This window comes from Oncorhynchus keta, chromosome 21 (assembly GCF_023373465.1).
Source record: "Oncorhynchus keta strain PuntledgeMale-10-30-2019 chromosome 21, Oket_V2, whole genome shotgun sequence".
In the NCBI taxonomy this organism is placed as follows: domain Eukaryota; kingdom Metazoa; phylum Chordata; class Actinopteri; order Salmoniformes; family Salmonidae; genus Oncorhynchus; species Oncorhynchus keta.
The window spans coordinates 1,481,268-1,491,527 of record NC_068441.1 but is presented as its reverse complement, the minus strand read 5'-3'; positions in this window follow the sequence as shown (position 1 = coordinate 1,491,527).

Genomic DNA, 10,260 nt, shown 5'->3' with positions numbered 1-10,260 from the left:
GCGCGGCGGGTCTGATGGACCCACAACATTATTGGGTTTTTAAAACAATACAGCCATAAGTTTCCGTAAAAATACTTAATACTTAGATAGTGACTTATATCAATTACAAGTAATATAGACAGCACACATGGTTCACATTTGCTATTTACCTCTGCTCGATCACATGAAATCACACCACACCAAATGATCACACCAAATGAGGGACAGAGTTTTGCTGTGTGTGTGTTGCAAATGTATTTCTTGCACTTGATGCATGTGTACTGTGTCTTTCTGTCCTTCTTAGGTCCACACCCATCACAGTGCTTCTTGTTGTTGCTACCGGCTGCAATCTAGAATGATGAAAACACTTAGTTTGGGAATTTTACTAACAACTCACTCACATATATAGTTACAGCCAAGGTAGGTGAGTCACACACACACACACACACACACACACACACACACACACACACACACACACACACACACACACACACACACACACACACACACACACACACACACACACACACACACACACACACACACACACACACACACACACACACACACACACACACACACACACACACACACACACACACACACACACACACACACACTCCGGTATTGGAGTTGTTGGTTCTGATGGGGCACCAGCATCCTCCTCCTAAATCCTCCTCACGATGGCTTCAGAAGCTGGGGTTCTTGGGGCATGTTGCCTCCTCTGGATTTGGGGTCTTACCAATGCCTTGCCCAGCTCCTTGAGAAAGAGCCATCTCCTCTGGAGCTTCCCTCTATTCCAATCTGGGTTCAACGCCATCCAGATGACAAACACGTTATACGCCGAGATGTCCAAGATGTTGAAGAATATCACAAGTGGCCAATGTAGGGTATCTCTTTTGCAGATGTAGCCAGTCACCGGCTTGTCTAAATTGTCTACCCGTCCTTTTGTGGCATTGTTATCTATTACGATTTCTGATTTTTGATGTTCCTGGCCACAGATTCTCCCATCCCTATGCAGCGTACTCATGAGTACTACATTTTAGTCTTTATTTGACACGTAGGACCCTAGGGACATGTCGGCCGTGAACACAAACTTAGAGAAATTGATAGGCCTGTTCTGTGTATTCAACAGCTGAGGTGGGAGCTCTGGCTTGTTTTTTCGTACTGTATGTACCATCGTCAGCTTCCTCTTGAGGAGCTCCTGTCCCAGCTGCGCAAAGTAAAAAAGTTATTGAATGATGTTGTGGCCACGGAGTCCCTGTGTCACGTCCAGGACAACCTGCATCCCTTGGTTCTTCTCAGGGGCTCCTCCATCTGGCTTCCCCGTATACACTTGCAAATTCCATGCATATGATGAAGCAGCATCACAGGCAGGCCCAGATCTTGATTCAATATTTTGCGGGTTTAGACGGTATGTACTGCCTGAAGGGGCAGTGGCCCCTAAATGGCATAAGCTGCTCATCAACAGTACTGTTGGGCCCAGGGTTGTAAAACTGGGGAAGGCGGTCCACCCACATGTCCCACACTGACCTGATTGCAGCTAGCTTGTCTCTCTGCCGCCGAGCTGGTCTGGTGTCTTGGTTTTCGAAGCGGATAATCCTGGAAATAATGTGGAAGTTTTCCAGAGACATTGTTGCATGGAAGGAGTTCTTCTGCCAGTTTCTGCATCCCACAGGGATTCTGTGGATTCCTCATTGGACCTGAAAACATCAGCAAGGATAAGAACTCCAAAGAACCCCATCGCTCTCCAAAAACACGCCTTCCCTCCAAATTACTGCAGTCCAGAATGATTTTCTGGTTGGTGTCTCGGATGAACAGTTCAAAAGAAGACTTTATGTCCTGCACATGAGTAACTGCCATCTGCGTCGGTCCTGGTTGCATCCTTATCACATTGGTAGCTATGTAGTCTCATTCCTTGGGCAAGAAGACCATTCAATTTCACAATTTTTTGACATCCATATTTCTCCTCTTGCAGGCTGCTGATGAGCTGGTTGCTAACGGGCTGGTCCTGGGGCTGGCTGCTGACGGGCTGGTCCTGGGGCTGGCTAAGGGTAAATCTCATCCTCTTCTTCCAACTCACTGTCAGACTCTGAAGGAAGCAGGAACTGTCTATCTTCCAAAGTGGAAGAAGTTCCTTCCACGGTAGCTTCTCTTTGCAAAAATTATTTCCAAGGCACTCTGAGCAGAGATAATTTTTGACATGCTGGTTGATTGTGGTAAGGAGCTACACATGCAAAGCAATTTATTTGTTGTGTCCCTCCCCCAATTTGCACCTGGCTGGGTTTGTAATGACCTCGATGGGAGACAGAGAGCTGATTTCAAGTGCAGGGTGCAGCAGGTGTTTATTTGTAAAAGACCACAGGAGGCGGCAGGTAGCTGGGTCCAGGGGCAGGCAGAAGGTCATACACAGGGGATCCAAAAGGTCAACAGTACAGGCAGGGAAAAGGCTAGTAACGTCATCCGGGATCAGGCAATAGGTTGATAACGTGAAATCCAATCGGCTAAGGTACAGGCAGGGAATAGGCAAAAGGCGTCGTTAGTGAGGCAGGCAAAAACTATCATACACGGGAGGATCAAATTACGGGAAAAACAGAGCTCCGAATAGAAGTGTGTCACAAAAAAAACAATATCTCACAATGATGTGGTGCAAAGAACTGAAATAAATGGTGTGTGATAATGACATACAGGAGATCAGAATTCAGGTGATTGGGATCTGGAGAGTGGGCTGCGTTCAGGGGATCTACATGTTTGAAAGTGTGAGTTGGAAGCAGACCTTACAGTGGTAGAGTGTGGGAAATACAGATTTTGTTTTATACAATGTATCGAAATAATGTATTGTAATAACATTGTGCAGGTTCCCGCAAGACATTGTGTGGTTTCACATACTGCAAAGGGTAAAGAGTGCGAGTAAAGCAGGAGACAGGGAGACAGGCAAGGAGACAGCACCAAGAACCTGCTATGTTGAAAAATCAGGCCCAGGGAGGAGGAAGACAGAGTGAAGGCACACAGCAAACCTTTTTGTTTCATTTGTACTTGTTTTCACCTACATTGGGACGCAGTGTGCACCCAATGAAAATGTATTAATTTACATGTTCTTCACAGAAAATGAGCCAAGGTAAATGAGCCTCAGGTGGAAAAAAGTATTCATTGTATCATTTTTCCTTTAGTAAACATTGAAAATGGGTCCCACAGACCTGAACACCACACACGGGTTAAGTATAGTATACTTGTGTAAATATATTACACTGTCATCTATGGGCATTCTCACTGCACTCATCTCCCGCAGACTTCTGCTCTCCCTCAGCTCTGGTCACAGACGCAGGCCCAAAACGACATGATTTCCACCAGAGCAGAACTGTCATTTACATGACTATGTAACTAACCTTACTGTTTTTGTTTAGTTTACCGAGTCTTAACACCAATACTGCCGAACAAAACTACCATGACTCAAAGAGAAATGGCCTGACTGTGACTGATGTTCTTTACTTTAACAGAAGCACTAACTTGAAAAGTGGACTTGGTCAATGAACGCCAGTGGCCGAAGAGACGCATGGACAGTGAAGTAATTGATCTATACTCAACAAAAATATAAGAGCACCATGCAACAATTCCATTGATTTTTACTGACTTACAGGTCACATAAATTTAAATCCATTCATTAGGCTTTAATCTACAGATTTTAAATGACTGGGAATACAGATTAGTTAGTCACAGATACCTTTAAAAAAAGGGCCTCACAATGGACCTCAGGAACTCATCACGGTATTTTTGGCATTCAAATTGCCATCGATAAAATGCAATTGTGTCCATAACTAATGCCTGCCTATAACCCCACCGTCACCATGGGAAACTCTATTCACAAAGTTGACATCAGCAAACCGCTCGCCCACACAACGCCATACATGTGGTCTGTGGTTGTTAGGCCGGTTGGACGTACTGCCAAATTCTCTAAAGCAATGTTGGAGGCGGCTTATTGTAGAGAAATTAACTTTAAATTCTCTGGCAACAGCTTTCCTGCAGTCAGCATGACAATGGCACACTCCCTCAAATTTGGCATTGTGTTGTATGGCAATGACAAGTGCACATTTTTTAGTGGCCTCTTATTATCGCCAGCACAAGGTGACTGTAATGATAATGATGTTTAATCAGATTCTTGATATGCCACGCCCGTCAGGCGGATGAAATATCTGCCAAAGGATAAATGCTTACTAACAGGGATGTAAACAAATGTGTGCAAGATTTGAGAGAAATAAGCTTTTTGTGCATATGTAACATTTCTAGGATCTTTTATTTCAGCTCATGAAACATGGGTCCAACACTTCACATGTCGCGTTCGTATTTTTGTTCAGTGTATGATCATTATTTAATTTTTACCGTAGCTAGGTAAATCATTGAACACAGAGATGAGAAATTGTGAAGATGTAAATAGATTGCAGAGACAATCACAGTAGGCCTCAGTGTAGGAGCCACACACTCCCATCCCGTTGCTATTGTCACTCACAGCATGACACTTTGCTAGTCTTCTTGTAGAGAGACACACTGGTGGGTAATCATGACTGGCTCTGACAGGTCTGAGCGAGAGAACCAATCCAAAAAGCTGACATGTTTGTTAGCCTGACAGCTAAATTTGGGCTGTGACTGACGACATCAGACAACCGAGGCTTGCTCTGCAGTTTCCAACAACAACAAAAAAACGATTTGAACATTTGAAGCTCAAAATCTAAAATATGGAAAACGGACAATGAACAAGATCAAACAGGCAGCAGATAATGATACAGAGACAGATAAGTGATAACATTATGTAAATGTGTAGTGTGGGTTACAACTCACAAATATATAGTACAATTCATAAACATGAAACACAATGCTGAAATGTAAGTCACAATCAAAATGTAAAATACTTTATTTGTGTTTTATTGAGCTTGCCCGGCTTAATTAACCAATATAAAAAAAGTTCCAAAATGGAAAACCCTGCCTATCTGGTATTGCAGGGAGACTCATGCAAACGCTAAAAGTATTTGAAAGATTGAAAATAGTATTGAACCAAGGGCTGATATACACCATAATGAAGATTAAGTGATTTATTTGGATTATTATAAAGTAAATACTTCTGGCAAAGTAGTGAGACCGATCAATATTGCAGTAGCAGTGCAAGTTACAGAAGGTTACAAAAGGTCAGAGGAAGTTGCAGATGCAGTAACTGATAGAAGACCATGATTTACATTGCTGTTACCAACAGGAAGTCACTTCTTAAAGATTCATTAGAGTAACTGTCAAAACAAATGATTTGTTTTCAGTTGAGCAGCCTGACTGAGACATAATTTACAAAATAGCCTCCATCACTCTACTCAGCAAATTGGATGCAGTCTATCACAGTGCCGTGCCATCTGTTTTGTCACTAAAGCCCCATATACTACCACCGCTGCGACCTGCACGCTCTCGTTGGCTGGTCCTCGCTACATATTCGTTGCCAAACCCACTGGCTCCAGGTCATCTATAAGTCTTTGCTAGGTAAAGCTCTGCCTTATCTCATCTCACTGGTCACCATAGCAACACCCACCTGTAGCACACGCTCCAGCAGGTATATTTCACTGGTCATCCCCAAAGCCAACACCCCCTTTGGCTGTCTTTCCTTCCAGTTCTCTGCTGCCAATGACTGGAACGAATTGCAAAAATCACTGAAGTTGGAGACTTATATCTCCCTCACTAACTTTAAGCATAAGCTGTCAGAGCAGCTTACCGATCGCTGCAGCTGTACACAGCCCATCTGTAAATAGCCCATCCAACTACCTACCTCATCCCCATATTTGTTTTTGTTCTGCTCTTTTGCACCCCAGTATTTCTACTTGCACATACTCGTCTGCACATCTATCACTCCAGTGTTAATTGCTAAATTGTAATTACTTCGCCACTATGGCCTATTTATTGCCTTTCCTCCTTACTTCATTTGCACACACTGTACATAGATTTCTATTGTGTTATTGACTGTAAGTTTGTTTATCCCATGTGTAACTCTGTGTTGCTGTTTTTGTCGCACTGCTTTGCTTTATCTTGGCCACGTCGCAGTTGTAAATGAGAACTTGTTGTCAACTGGCCGTACCTGGTTAAATAAAGGTGAAGATGGAAAAAAACAGCAATCTGCAAATATCTTCAGCCCTGGACAACAAAGCAAGCGATATGTAAATGATCTATCCATGTATTCTTTGGCCATGGTGAAACCATCTCATCTCGCCCTCTGCTGGAGAGTCACTAGTATTGCAGCTCTCTCCAGTCCTAAGCGAAGTAAACACCATTTGGTAAATGAGTCTGTTACAATCAGTTCAGAGATCGTGCCATTGCACTTTTGTAACTATGTGATTTATCTTACACTTGCTCGTCTTCTCTGAATCTGCTCGTCTCCCTGAGTCTGAGGAAAAATATCCTCTATAAAAGCACAGCTAAAAAAAAACATATTGTGATTCCAAAGTGAGGTTTGATTTACTTCAGCAAGCGAATATGGTTGAAATTACTGTCATTACAAACAGAAACTTGATGAAATGACATTATAATGAAGTCAATCCCCCTTATTCCAGACCAGGTCATATATTATTAAATTCTTTAAGTCTGCCAGCCAGCGATTGGAAAACACAGTGAGTCTCCCCAGGAGGCTGACCTCCCCTGGATTGAAAAAGCACACTTTATATACCAACTGACAGAAATGTCCTCCAGCCTCTAAAAAGTTACAAAGTGACCCTATTTGACCAGACTAACCCTTAAAGAGCCATGGTCAGCATGTGTCAATTCAACTTAGCTTGTAAAATAAGGGTTAATTAACATCCTTTTCTACGGTGAACATATAACGAAAGCAAAAGTGGATGCTTGATCACAATCTGTTTATAGTTTTAGGGACATCTAACAACCACACCCACAAACACATCCAGGCAATACCAAATAGCTGAAGAAATCCTCGCAACCAACCGGAATTTTGCACCAAACTCCAGTTGCCATGTCATTACACTACTGACCCTTGTTGATGACATCTTACACAGACATGACACTAGAGGTCTGATTGGGACATAGACTGTTTTCTTATTACCTGCTTCTTTTTTTGTTTACTTGACTCTTATTATTGGTGTTATTGTTCTTGTTTAAAGTGCTTGAGGAAGCTAGCACACAAGTATTTCACTGCACCTTTTACACCTTCTGTAAATTGCGCATGTGACAAAAACAATCTCATTTGTCTTGCTGTAATGTAAAACGAGAGCTGTAGATAGTCCTACGCTTGACACTGAATTAACATAAAATCATCCAGGAGAACTGTGAAAGACAACCTGTCTGTCTGTCTGTCTTGAGCTAGCTATGCAAATAGCTCCTCTCAGATTCCACCTGTCCTGCAATCTCACTACAATCAGTCTTGTTCATCTCATTGCAATCAGTTTTGTGTGTCTGGAGACACCCAGAGATGATGTGGCAAATTGTATTCCCTTGTTGATGGATAAATCAGTCACAAAATCACAAAGGTCGGCCTGCATGTATTATATTAATTGTATGCATTTTATCTCTGCGTAATTACAGATGCAGTTTTATTGCTGTGACGTGTTTCAAAGATTGTTTGCAGTACATGCGCATAAAAACTCATTTAACTCAACATCAGTTTAAATGCATTTTAAGCAAGCTGTGTCCCCCATTGCTCATCGCTGCTGGAGTCATCATCTCTGCTGACCTTCATTCCATCTCCGACGACCACTGGTGTTTTTAATGTTAAATTATGTTAAACTACCAGACTCCAATACCGGAGAGTGTGTGTGTGTGTGTGTGTGTGTGTGTGTGTGTGTGTGTGTGTGTGTGTGTGTGTGTGTGTGTGTGTGTGTGTGTGTGTGTGTGTGTGTGTGTGTGTGTGTGTGTGTGTGTGTGTGTGTGTGTGTGTGTGAACCTGATGTAGCCCTACCGTCTCGCCCTCTATATCCTAGTTTGTGTTTTGTTCATTGTGTGTGTAAAAACATCCCAGACACTGTATGATGTCATGAAAAATTAAACATGTTCAGACTATTAAGGGATAGGCGTCCCGTCAACAGGGATGTTGTAAATCATGCAGCGCCGTGTGTCACTATCGCAGATTTTAGAGACAGAACAAATGTCGGTACATATAAGTGTCTTATATCGGCTGAAAGCTTAAATTCCTGTTAATATAACACCACTGTCCAATTTACAGTAGCTATTACTGCAAAGAAAAATGCCATGCTATTGTTTGAGGAGAGCTCCTAACAACAAAACACTTTTTTCACTGCGATAGGTTTGATAAATTCAACTCTGAAGGTGAAATGTGTGCTTACATTCTGAAATCTTACTCTGATTTGTCATCCAAAGCGTCCCAGAGATAACATGAAGCGTCGTTTTGTTAGATAACATCTTTTTACTTATCTTAATAGGGTCCATATAGCATGCACACTCGATTTTGTATTTCCACTCTTTCAATTTGCGAAGAAAGGAATTTGTGAAAAATCTAACCCTAAACATTGTTTCAACCCATCAAATTACGTTCATATTTATTGCTCAGAGATCCTAGAATGTAACCAGACTTCACTATATCATTAGGAGTGTAGTATAGCCTATAGGACACCAAACATGGTTAGAGAGCGACGCCTTCATGGCGCGCCGATGACGCGGGTGGTCTTCACTTGATTGACTGTAACATTGTCAAATAAGCACCAATCGGGGTCAAAAAAAGCTAGCTAGATAGCCAATGAGCTGGGCTTTACGGGAGTATTCTAACATTGTGCAACAGCAAGCCTTTTCATTTTGGACAAAAATGGAAAGAATATGGAGAGTTACGAAGTTATGAAGACTGGATGTTTTGCAAATGTTGAACTTAACAATATGGCTAATAATATTGGAAAAGCTAAATCAAAGTCCAGGTATACAGATTTGATGACATTATTGCCGAAAAATGTAAATGAATCCTTCACAATTTGCCCAAATGTACCTGGGTGACTTCACACTAAATGTCATGTCGCTTGCTCGTACTTCCAGTTATCAGTCTGAAACTTTTCTCATACACCGTTGCCCTCTTGTGGACACCATCGGAACCAGAGTGATGACTAGATCTGGGACCTTTCTGTTGCATTTCAAAGATGGTGGTAGAGAAAAAAACTGGTTTGTTTCATTTTATTTTCTTCTACCAGATCTATTGTGTTATTCTCCTACATTCAATTTACATTTCCACAAACTTCAAAGTGTTTCCTTTCAAATGGTACCAAGAATATGCATATCCTTGCTTCAGGGCCTGAGCTACAGGCAGTTAGATTTGGGTATGTAATTTTAGGCTAAAATTGAAAAAAAGGGGGCGATCCCTAAGAAGTTTTAAACCGTCTACAAATGGTTAAAAACCCTTAGCAACTATGATGGAAATGGGAGGAGGATGGGTTAGGAGGTTAAGGGTGTAGGAAAGGAAGAGGAGGAGGAGAAGGAGGAGGAGAGGCTGGGTGTGTACTGTCGGAACAGTATGGGACGAGGAGTGGTTGGAAGGCTGGGGGTGACTTTGCTCTGTCAAGCCATTGACCTAGATTCAGCAAATCAGTAGTAAGACTGTTAAGATATCAAATGCAGTATTTTAGCCGTGTATTTTAGCCGTATGATATTAACCACAAGGCAGACATTTTTCCTAATTCAGGGAAAAAATATTACTTAAGATCTGCACACGTAGCTTGTGTGCTAGTTTTGGTATAAATCTGCAATTGACCTCAATGCATGATTTATACAAAAGTCTGAAAGAAGAGCACGGATCTCAAGTCAGGATTTTGGTCTCAGTGTTTAGCTCGCCAAGCACACATGATGTGCCAACAGAGCGTGTCCTCATATGCAGATGTTTGCTTTCTTTAGGTCAGAAAATGTTACATTCTTATCCATGATCCATTTTTCACAATAGGTGTGTAGGCCTGTGTAAATGTATACATCCTGTGCATTTTCAACTAATCTCTTCTGTCTCGCTTAACCTGTAAGATGTAAAAAGAGCCCAAGAGGAACACCTATGTGAGAATGCTGTTCATTGACTACAGTTCAGCATTCAAAGATATTGTTCCCTCCAAGCTTGACACCAAGCTCAGAGCCCTGGGTCTAGACACTGCTGTGAGGACTGGTAATAACACCTCCACACTGACTCTTAACACAGGCCCCCCCCCCCAGGGGTGTGTCCTTAGCTATACTCCCTGTTCACCCACGACTGTGTGGCTTTGCACAACACCAGCTCCATCATCAAGTTTGCTGACGACACCACGGTTGTAGGCCTGATAACCAACA